Genomic DNA, 11829 nt, shown 5'->3' with positions numbered 1-11829 from the left:
TTGGATTTCTTTTTACACTCTGTAAATGCTGTTTGAATATGAAAAAATATTTTACAGTTATTTTTAATAATATATATATTAAGGAGTTTGAAGCTGTGGGATGAGAAGCTCTCTCTTTTTGCAGGCTCCTCATAGCTGGTTGCTGAAAGATATATGTGGGGGAAAGTAAGGAAACACTTTAAAATAAAGGATTTATGTTTTTTTGTTTGTTTATATTTTGGTCAGAGACCTCTGGGCTTGTTTGATAGCAACTATGACTAGGCCGTGTCAGTGCATAGCAAAGAGCACTGCATCATCAGTGTTTTCTACTTAATTTTTTTTTCTGTTTATAATTCCTTAGTACTACTATATATCATTCACAATTTCTAGTATGGGTTCAGAAAAATCACATATCCATAATCTATGCAAAATTCAGTCATTCTAAATCTTTTTTTAAACCAAGTATGCTCAGGGGAGCAATTGGCTGCACACACAGTGGATGTAATAGAAACGAGTTTTTCTGACAATGTTTCTGTGGCTCAGCAGGAGTATTTGGCCCTCCCTAGACTCTAGGTCCTTCTTATTTATCTATGGATATTGGGGAACATTGAAGTTCGTTTGATAACTAAGTTACATTCACGTACCCTCACTCATATTAGCAGAAAGAACAACATATTTTGTTTTGTTTGTCTTCAGATAGATATTGTTTGGAGCTTTGGGTACATAAAGCTATAAAGTTTGTGGTGGTGAGTTTTTCTGCCTGTTGACTGAACAAAGTTGCTTACCAGTATGTGCTGCCCTTGCATTACTCAAATCAATTTCTAGCAGGGCTTAAATTCTTATAGGGTATTTCCTGGAGCCCCCCACACCCCACCCCAAATTGGGGCTTGGGACTTCAGCCCCGCCAGGTGCGCCTGGATTCAGGGCTTCAGCCCTGCAGGGCACACCAGGGCTTGGGGCTTCTTCGCTGTGAGGCACGCCGGAGCTCAGGGCTCTAGGCTTCATCCATGGGGCCCCATGGATGCCCTGAAACCAGCTCACAGCCCCCCAGAGGGCTATGGATCCCTGGTTGAGAACCAACAGCATCAGGCTGGAGTCAAGGGTTGAAAATAATTACCGGAGCTCCGCTCTGGACAGCTCTGGCTGAATTTAAGCCCTGATTTCTAGACATACTGGGGTGGGATTTAATTTCAGTACATTACAAGCTACCAGTGCAATATTACCTTGGGAATTTTCACAAATTATTGTATGGTTTATATGTCAATGTTTTTTTCATCTGTCCATCCTATTTCCACTGGCTATTAGTCTGGAATGCAGCTTCGTCCTCCTTCAACCATAAAAGTCTACTAGTCAGGACTCACTGTCCAACTCTTAATTTTTATTTCTGTAAGATCAAACTGACCTAAGTTGGAGATGGTGAAAAGCTATGCTATCCCATGAAGAGCTTAGGGAAGAATTATGCCTGGTGTGCAGTGGGACTGCTGAGGCTGCAGTATCCTAAAACAATGATGTAACTTTGTTTCATGCAGTGCAGCCAGGCTGTTCTCCAGTCAATGCAAAGGGAAGTTAGGGTCCTCTTATCCTCTTTTCAGTGCAGTATGGGAGCAGTTCCTGCAGTCCTTTGAGTGCAGGTGCTGCAGTTATGGTTGTCTTTGTGTTGCAGTAATGACAATTTTTGCACACTTTTCACACTCTATTATGCACCTGCATAAGTGCTTATTATAAAATGCCCAGAAATTTGGAACCATGATTTTTAGTGTCATTTTCCATAGCTAGTCATCAGTTCTACAAAATAGTGTAATTAAGAAATCACTGGTTGGCAGAAATTTCACATTGATCCAAAATGCAGAGCCATTTACATCATCTGCTGCAGAATCAGCAAGAGGCAAATAAAGGGATCCTGATGTCCATGATGAAATTCCACAAAGAGCAGTAATATCAGCTCTATTAAGACATGACCTGAAAACAAAGAATCTGAGAAGCTAAGATGTTGTTAAAGCTAGTAATGAGTAACAGAGTAAATGCAAATGTATGCAATACTATGAGAGTTGGTGATCATTTGGGTTTCCTTCTTTGCCATCTCCAACACTTATCCTCCCTATGCTCAGCTGTATGCCTGGGAGTGACAGCTACTGAAAAGCAAAAAAAGAAGCAAGTCTTTTTAAGTGCTACCACTCTGTGGTCCAAATCAAGTCTCATGAAATGTTCATACAAGAAAACAAATGCACTCCAAATCACCCAGCTGTCTGAACTTGGGTAAGAATATTGCTGAGGTACTATATTATCTCATAGTGCCAAAATCTGGCCTTTAAATTCCACCTGCAGTTCAAGTTTTTCATTTTCCTTATGGGCAAGTTTTTACATGGGAAACTTTGGCTATTCATGTGGAAATTATTCAGCTTGAACAGGCAAATGCAGTTTACATGTGTCACAGTTGAGGACAACTGCACCTGTAGATTCCCTCAGTTGTCCAGCAAGGACACCCACTTTTAGGCTTCAAGCTCCCCATCTGTTTCCTCTCTGGAGGGGAGACATGTATCCTTGCTTCTGATTGGAATATTTCCAGGCTGCAAAGTTCCCTGCCTCTACTGTTCGTTTCTCAGTAAAGATGTAAGAACGTAGAGGCCTAGAACTGAAAATCTTGGGATTGGGGGAGGAGGTGTGTATGGCTATCAGGTGGGTGGCTTCAAAATGTTGATGATGGAGGAAGTATATTAACATCTTCCCTCCCTGCTAGAGAAGGTATATACAGTGCCACAACAACACAGACATAATTTCATTTTTAATACATGTCTCAAACGTATTAATCCTAATTTGATACGGTTTAATTTAATTCAGTAAAATTTATTTTAGTTCCATCCAGTTTGTTCAGGATAATACAGGATATTGTCAGTCTGTCACAATATATGCATATCTGAGACTTTGCACATACAAGAACTTGGATGGACAATACTATAGGTGCAGGTAGTTAATTTTGTTTCATGAAAATTATATTTTACAGGTCTTTGGAGCGGAGCCCAGAGCTGGAGTGTGGAGCAGCTCCGGAACAGTGGAGCTGCAGATTTTTGCCTGGAGCTGAGGCGGAGCCGGAACACAGCTCCAAAGCCCTGATATTTTATAGCTATTTTTGATAAATTTCTAATATTTTATTAAACATTTTAATAAACAACACAAAAAACAATGTAACAGTTCATACAAGGATTTAGTCATGGCCAGAACTCTTCACCTCCCAGTCCCATTCCAGCTCCAAAGTAGCCTGGCCTAGATAACATCTGTACAGTTCTATTCTCAATATGGGTTTAATGAGAACCCAACAGAAAACTGTATCAGCACAAGGAACCAAAAGGAAATCAAGACCATGTATAAACATATCACAGACAGGCTATTCTACTTTTAGAAAGAACTGCCCATTATGTCCTGGTGAAGTCAGAAAATGCGGAAATTGTGGCAATATTTAAAAGTTGGAAAACAAGTAGGGAGGGAAGGATAGCCTTGTGGTGGGTGCTGGACTGAAATTCAGGAGATTGTGGTTTAGTTCCTCATAGCCTTGCTGTGCATCCTTGGGCAAATTACCTAATCTACCCTGTGCCTCAGTTCCCCAGCCATAAAATGGAAATAATAATACTTCACTATCTCAAAAGAATGATTGTTAGGTGAAATCTATTAATGCTTCTGAGAGGCTAAGGTACTATTGTGACAAAGGTATCTGAGGACTTCCTTGTAGTAAATTAGCAGAACTTGCCATCTATCAAAGTCCTTTGAATACGTACTTTTCCTGTTATGAGCTAAAAACTAAAATACTCTTCATTCAACTATTTCATTTATTTTTATTTGTGAGTATTGGACTAATAGAAACCCTCACCTTCACACCATTTGAAAATAGAGGGGTTTGAATTTAAGATTGTATGAAACAAAGAGATTAAAAGTCTGAGCTTTAGAATTGCCAAATTCAACTCAAAGGGAGCTCTGGGTGCTCAGTACCTTTAAAAATCAGGTCCTAACTGTTTACTTGTTCTGTCATACACCCTTCACCATCTATGTAATCCTATCACGTAATTGTCTACTGAAAATACTCAAATGCTTATTTTCTGTACTGTTTGTATAATTGGGGTTAGTGCCACCATGCAGTGTAAAGAACCACAAACAGTGTGTTGTTTTTCAAAGGCATATGGTCAGATTTACAAAACATTTTCACACTGGATAAGGAATGAATACTAAGATTATTCTGTGTATTTGTTTTTTTATTTGTGGACGTTTACTATTAGATTTTGGGTTATTAGTGATGGGGATCCTGAAATTATTTGGAAGCCTTGTGCAAAGTTTTATTGTGAGAAACATAAAGGTTTATTTTGGTTTAATCTGTGTCAAGTATAGATTTTTGCTGGATCTTAAGACAGAATGGTATACTAGGCAGGATTTAAACAACCAAACTTTTATTTTAAAATTTAATATTGTCTCTGGAGAAAAAGCAGGGTGGAAGAGGAGGAATAGTTTTATAAATAACTTTGAACAAAAAATGGTGCACAGTAAATTCCTAATTTTGGGTCAGTTTGGCAAATGCTCATGTTCATGAACAGAAAAAGCTAACAGGACCGGCTTGATACAGGCATAATATGGGCTTCTCCACACAGGTTAACAAATGCACCTTCCTGTTGATTTCCTTTCTGGTACTCGGGCTCTTCTGAACGGGTGTTATCTATCATGGGGCCAAATCCTAAGTGTATAATTAACAAAATACCTCTTGGATGTGTGAATCAAACTATCTAAAGACTACAGTTCCGCCCATTCTGTATTTTGCCAGGTGGTTTGACCATTCCAGTTGTTATTTCAGCTCAATAGATTTATCCTGAGAAATTTACTAAATTAAAAAAAAAGTGCTTTACCTGTCAGTTTCACTTTTTCTGTGGGAAAGATCCATCAGTCCTACAAGTAAGTCATGTCCTCCCTGCCTGATAGTGGAAGGTTCATGCCAGGATATGATAGCCTTGGCAGAACAGGTTTGCAAAGTATGTCTAACTTCTTACGCTTTCTTCAGAGGGCAGCTTCAATTTAAGAGCCTATCTTCTCCTTGAAGGGAAAATGTTCCATTCCCTGGGGATCAGCATGTTTTTAACATGAGATGGCACAGCAGCATCAATCTTAAGGAACTGAGTGTATATGGGCTTGTCTTAGAAACAGTAAAACTTCATGAACTGACAGAAGGAAAAAGTTTTGGTTTGTGGAACATTGGTCCACCTTCTATGTGGAGAGGAGACTCTGTAGTTTGGATGGCCTCCACCTTAGTACAAGAAGGACCAATATCCTTGGGGATAGGCTGGCTACAGTAGTCACAAGAGGATTAAACTAACAGTAAAAGGGGATGGTAAAAGGAGGGAAGATATGAGTACTCAGCACAGAATCAAGCTGTTGAGAATACAATCAAGGAACCAAAGGACACGAAGAGAAGAAATTCTTGAATTTTCTATACACCAATGCTAGGAGTCTAGGTAACAAGAGGAATTGGAATTGCTCATTTATGAGCATAAATTCAATCTAGTTGGTATTACTGAAACCTAGTGGGATGATTTGGAATATTAAAATCAATGCTTACAACCTGTTGAGGAAGGACTGAGTGAGCAAAAGGGGAGGAGAAGTGGTACTGTATGTCAAAAATGGCATTACCTGTCACTGATAATTTTCTTCTGAGTTATTTTGAATGCCTTATGGGTCTATGTCCTAACAAATAAAGCACAAGATAGGGTACTAATTGGGCCTGCTCTGGAACACCAAATCACATGACTACATTGTTACGTACCTATCTACAGTATGGAGGGGAAAAGGCTGTGTGATTATGGGGAACTTCAATTTGAGTGACATGCTGCCAATACTAAAACATTACTGGAATTTCTAAACATTAGAGATGACAATTTCCTAACTCAAAAAATGTTGCAGCCAACACAGGGGAATTCTTTATTAGATGGTATCCTAGCAAGTAGAGAGGAATCACAGAACTAAAAATGAATGCTAAATTAATGGTACCTTAGGTACAAGTGATCATGATTTGATCACATTTATAATGTGCAAGCAGAATAAAGTAATATTCAGACCGGTAATATATATACCTGGTGCTTTAATAGGGGGAACTCAAGTAGGAGTAGAGATGTTATTTTACCTCTGTATTTGGCACTGGTGTGACCACTGCTGAAATACTGTGTCCAGTTCTGGTGCCCACAATTCATGAAGGATGTTGATCAACTGGAGAGGTTTAGAGAAGAGCCACAAGAATGATTAAAGGATTAGAAAAACATTCATTATCGTGATAGACTCAAGGAGCTCAATCTGTTTAATTTAACAAAGAGAAGGTGAAGGGATGTCTTAATTACAGTCTGTAAGTATTGACATGAGGTACAAATATCTAATAATGGGCTCTTTGGTCCAGCAGTGATTCAACATTTAACATGATCCAATGGCTGGAAGTTGAAGCTAGACAAATTCAGACTGGAAATAGGACAGACATTATTAATGGTGAGAGTAATAACCTTTGCAACAATTTACCAAAGATCATGGTGGATTCTCTGTCACTGACAATTTTTAAACCAAGATTAGATATTTTTTCTAAAAAATATGCTCAAGGAATTATTTTGGGGATGTTCTATGGCCTGTGTTACAGAGGAGGTCAGACTAGATGATTACAATGGTCCTTTTGGTCTTGGAGTCTATGAATCTGACTTCAATTCGCAGTTCTTGTTGTGCTGCTCTCATTTAGTCTTTATAACCTCCTTCATTATCTTATTGATAGGAATTAAAACTTCCTTCCTGATACTGGAGGGGAAAGAACTATACCTGTTTCATTCAGAAGAATTATCTTGAGTTTTGAGTATAGAGATGGCCTCAAAATCATTTTCTCAAAACAATTTCAATGGAAAAAGCCTCTCTCTGTGTCTCATGACTCATTCTCCACAACCAAGTGACGATCTTGTTAATGGATTATGAACAACTAGAAGAGCAAGGTGGGTGGTACTGGCATTTTTTAATTATCTGATTTTTAAAATTTTTGACTTAATTTTGACTTTTCTTGTCCTTATTAAGAGCATGGACTAGAGTCTTACTTGTTTAGACTTGTGTTTCTCATAAAGGACCAAGATGAAGTAAGACATGGTCAGTTGAGCTTGAGAGCAGCCTTTACCACAGAAGAAGAGAGACTCAGAAAAAAATACTTTTGAGAAAAAAACTCCTGTCAGGGAAAATTCTCCTCAGGAAAGGGTACTACCACCTGCTATGCTGCCTTGCAGCAGAGGCAGAGCATTCTGAGCATTCTGTTGGAAAAGTTGATGATCTGGTCTTCCTGCTGCAGGGGACCTCTGATTGACAGCTCAGAACTACCTCCAGCTGTCATGCAGAGTCTCACATGACCTACTTGTAAGGATGTTGGACATTCCATCAGAAAGAGAAAATGTTTTAATTTGGGTATTATTATTAAACAAACAGAACAAAGATCCTAGAGTCACCACTGATCCTGAGTAAAGTTTCCATCTTCCTCCAGGTAGTAAGTAATTTGCACCAGCTGTGCTAGCCAGGGCATTGGGAATGCAGAGTCAAAGCTCCATTCCCTCCACACCTCACCCCAGCCCCTCCTTGTCCACATTTCCAGGCAGCGACTGTGTGCCGGCAACTCTCTCTCCCCATGCTGTGACCCACAATGTGGGTTGCCCATGGATGAGAGTAAAGGGGTGTCTTATCTCTTATTCCCTTATGCAGGTACACAGATCTTGATTTGTCCTTTAATACATGATCCCCTTGCTTAATAGCTTATCTACTTTTAAAAGCACTAGTGCGCACTATGGACAAAATGCTGGCTAAATTGTACTCTACTCTGCAAGGATGCCAAGAGGAAGCAGAGGAGGCACAAGGAACAGCCACAGTTCTTTTACTCATGGATCACAGAGTCCTCCAGGCTAACAGGTACAGCAGTGATAGCCTCCTCAAGGGAGAATAGAGAGGTCAGTCCTCACTGGTCAACAGACCTGACTCCACATATATGGTAGTGCATGCTGCACCCCTTCAAAGGCTGTTGCAGCAAGTGTGATTCCTTTACATTACCAAAGGTATTGTACATGACTGAGGCATAACTCCTGCAGCAGCTCCCACTGGGGCTTACAGACACAATTCAGCAAAGTGAATTTTTGCTATAGACAAGAGGCAATTAATCCTAGAGTATTTTAGTTTAGTATGCCAGGTTTTAGTTCAAAGCAAATTTTTATGGCTGCTTTATAACCCCCTGAAAATAAAGTTTATTATGAAAATACTACAATACAAGGCACTTATGGGTGCCAGTCTAATATAAACTTGCATTCCTTTGAATTTGTCTGTGAAAGCCAGGTTTTTAGTGACAATAAGCACGTGAGAAACTGTGAAGTGTCCCACAGGAAAGGGGCCTAACAGAAACAATAGTCATGATCATTTTTGCTGGAAACACCTAAAATATGTCTAGATTTAGTGTATATTTCCATGGTTTTTTTTAGATTTTCAGCATCCTACTAGATTTGCAAGGATTATAAAAAAAAATTTTTGAGAAATATAAATCAAGACAATTGAAAACTGAATCTCTGATTAGTCAGCTTTGATTTTAATACTGCTTGGAGAAGATACTGGTTGTGTGTTTTGACTAAACATGCCTCAGAAATTACAGCCAGTTCTAGAGTTTCAAACCAGGATACGTTGTACCAGTACAAAATCAGCTTCATGCCAGTGCAGCACATCTATACTGAGTGTTTACACTAACATAACTACACTGGTGCAAAAATCCTCAATGCAGACAAGAATTAAGTCTATTCAACCAGGGCCCAAGCTTTGTTTTCCCATTTGAGTCAATTACAACATGGTCTTCATAGGGAGCAGGAGCAGGCCTGTGAGGCTATATCTACACTGCAGTTAAAAACCTGCAGCTGGCCCATACCAGCTGACTTGGTCTCATGGGGCTCGGGCTAATGGGCTGTTTAATTGCAGTGTAGACGCTTAGGCTGGGGCCTGGACTCTAGGATCCTGTGAGGTAGGATGGTCATGTATACACCACAATTAAACAGCCCCTTTACCTGAGCCCTGCGAGTCCAAGTCAGCTGGCATGGGCCAGCGAAGGGTGTCTAATTGCAGTGTATACATACCCTAAGACTCCATCCTACAAGGTGCTGAGGCCTTCAAAGTCCCACTGATTTCAGTAGCATTTGAGGTCACTCAGTAAGTAGGAGGCACTCAGCATCACCCCGTAACGGAGTACACTAAGCTTCTTAAAATGTTGACACGATTTGCTAGATTTTTAACTTGTGTTGTATCCGTGGCACGGTCAGTTTTGTTTTAAATAGTTCTGAGATGTTGCTTTATCACATAAGAATTGAACTGTTTATCTATCATGGTCTGCCTCTGAATAATAGCTGAGATTTATTTATAGTTCTTGATTACAAAGACAATTATTTGTTATGCTTAGCATGAATGATTTATAAAGCTTAGCAATGTTTTCACTGTTTAGGGGAATCTGGAATAGTGGAACAAAGAAACATTGTGGTGCAGTGAGAAAAAGGATGTTCTGAATCTCTTCATTTGCCATAAACATGTTTACAAGAATAAACTTTTGAAATAAATTGTTCCAATAATTAACTTCCTCCAACATGGGATTTTAATTTATTGACAATATCTTAAAATATTGTTAGTTTTTTATTTCATTGTGAATTAAAGTGTGTTTTCTTATTGTTAGCATGTTATTCCCCCCGCTTCACTCCAATATCTTTGATGGTTAAAAATATAATGACCCAAAGTAGCTAAAATTAACATACATTGTCAGGTTGAATATTAAGGATCTTTTCTGTTATTTGATTGATGATTAAGTGTTTTTTCATGTGCTGTATATATTCTAAACCTTATACCAGGTCAATAAAGTAAATATTTTTTAAAATACATGACTATTGTGTTTTAACTGTTAAAAGTCATTCAGAATGGATGGTAACTTCTCTGACATAAAAATCCATTGGTCTTGTACAATTAAGTTTGACTGAGATAACTAAAAAAGAGGTGTGTCCTTACCTGATGTAAATGTTAAAACTGCTTGTTGTGTTAAATATGAACTAACTTGGAGAAACAATATTTAATATGAAATCATTGTTGATATTAACAGTTCCTCCTATTGTCACTTCCACTTCTGAAAACCAGTGGAATTTGTCATTTTAGAGTTTTGCCTGTATCATCCAATTGGTGCACATGCCAGGCTTAATTCATAACAGCAAATCCACCAAATGTTTTGGTCTCATTTGCAAGTTTGAGAAATCAGGATTAGATGAAGGCATTGTTAATAGTCCAGAATATGGGGTAGGAATTAGCTGTGCCACTCCAGGAGGAGCTAAAAAAGAAATTATGACTCAGACGCAGTCCTTTGAGTCACAATTCCCTTAGGTCCTGTGTTGTGCAACTGGGGAACACAGTGTGTCAGCCCATTGCCAGACACAACACACTCCCTCCTTTAAGTCCAGTCAGCTCTAATGGCTGGTGCATAAGGGAGAAGAGCTATGTCTTTACTTACTATCTACCCCTCTCTGCCCCCACCTTGCCCACTTGCTTGTGGAGAAAAGTAATGGCCCAGTGAAGCCTGCTTTTTAGCCCCATGCCCATGCTTTTAGTCTGTGCAAACCTTGTGACACTATATGAGGGAGTGAGGGAAGCCCTTAGAGCCTCAGCCTGAGGCCATATCACAGTCGAGTCCATAATAACCAATTGTATATTATATAATCTGAGAATTACTGTACCTGAATTAAAATATAATTAAATAGGGCTGAGTTTATGATCTTTTTTCCCAAAACAAGTTATATTCACTTACAAAAAATGTGCCTTCTGAGAATTTCCTGTGTGCTATGAATCTAATAATGTAATAATAGAACAACAAAAAAAATCTGATCAGTTAATTAAACCTCACAGTGGGTTCTAACAGGTTCACTCGGTAGATTTTACAGATTAACACCGATTACCTGTAAATAATTAAGTTTAAAGCATTCATTTGTTAGCATTAGCTCTGCTAACATTGCAAAGGTCTATTGTTCTTAATGTTCAAGAGAGGTTAATGATTCAGGTAGTCTAGTCAGAGTTAAGCATTTAGAATTCCTAATTTGAGAGCAACAGCAATTATAAGTGTTGTGTCATCTTCTCCTGTATTTAAAATGAGGGAAAATCTAAAATGGATTGCACAACGTATTAGTAAAGTCACCCTTCCATGTTTTAATCCTTTGGGTAATTAGATTTTTAGTGATATGTTTACCAAAAATTTATAGTATGCATACTTATACTGTAAGGGACAGATTTTGCAGCCACTACTCTGAGCCTAAATTGTGGGATTTCTTGTATAAGTAGCTGCTCACCAGTGCTAGTAAAGGTTGCATTATGTAGTTCTAACTATGCAGTTTGAAGCAGAATGATAAATGATCTCTTGTTCCTTACCCTTACATTTTTCAGAAAGAGTTTTCGCAGCTTCATACATTGTTTTCCCCAAAAATACAGACTGTTAGAAAACAAGCTAGATGGTAAAGAAAAAATATGTTATAATGAGCTGAAACAACAGGGTTATTGTGCATCATTCAATATTTACTGCAACTGTAGCTTGAAATTCTGTTGTCAGGGACAACATTTGTTTATTCTTGTTAATCATTTATCCTTGTCAAGCTTTACTTTCCACCAGCTTTATGAACAATGAAGAGCAGAATGTGTAATAATGGATCATAATCATAATGACTAAAGCAATCAGATATATATTCTGACAATCATTCAAGATGGTGTTCCCTTATCATGATCTAGTAGTTAGAACAGGGAGACCTTAGTTCTGTTCTGCCTCTGTCA

Source organism: Eretmochelys imbricata, chromosome 9 (genome assembly GCF_965152235.1).
Source record: "Eretmochelys imbricata isolate rEreImb1 chromosome 9, rEreImb1.hap1, whole genome shotgun sequence".
NCBI classification, from domain to species: Eukaryota; Metazoa; Chordata; order Testudines; family Cheloniidae; genus Eretmochelys; species Eretmochelys imbricata.
The sequence above is the reverse complement of the archived record's forward strand: the minus strand, read 5'-3'. Positions refer to the sequence as shown.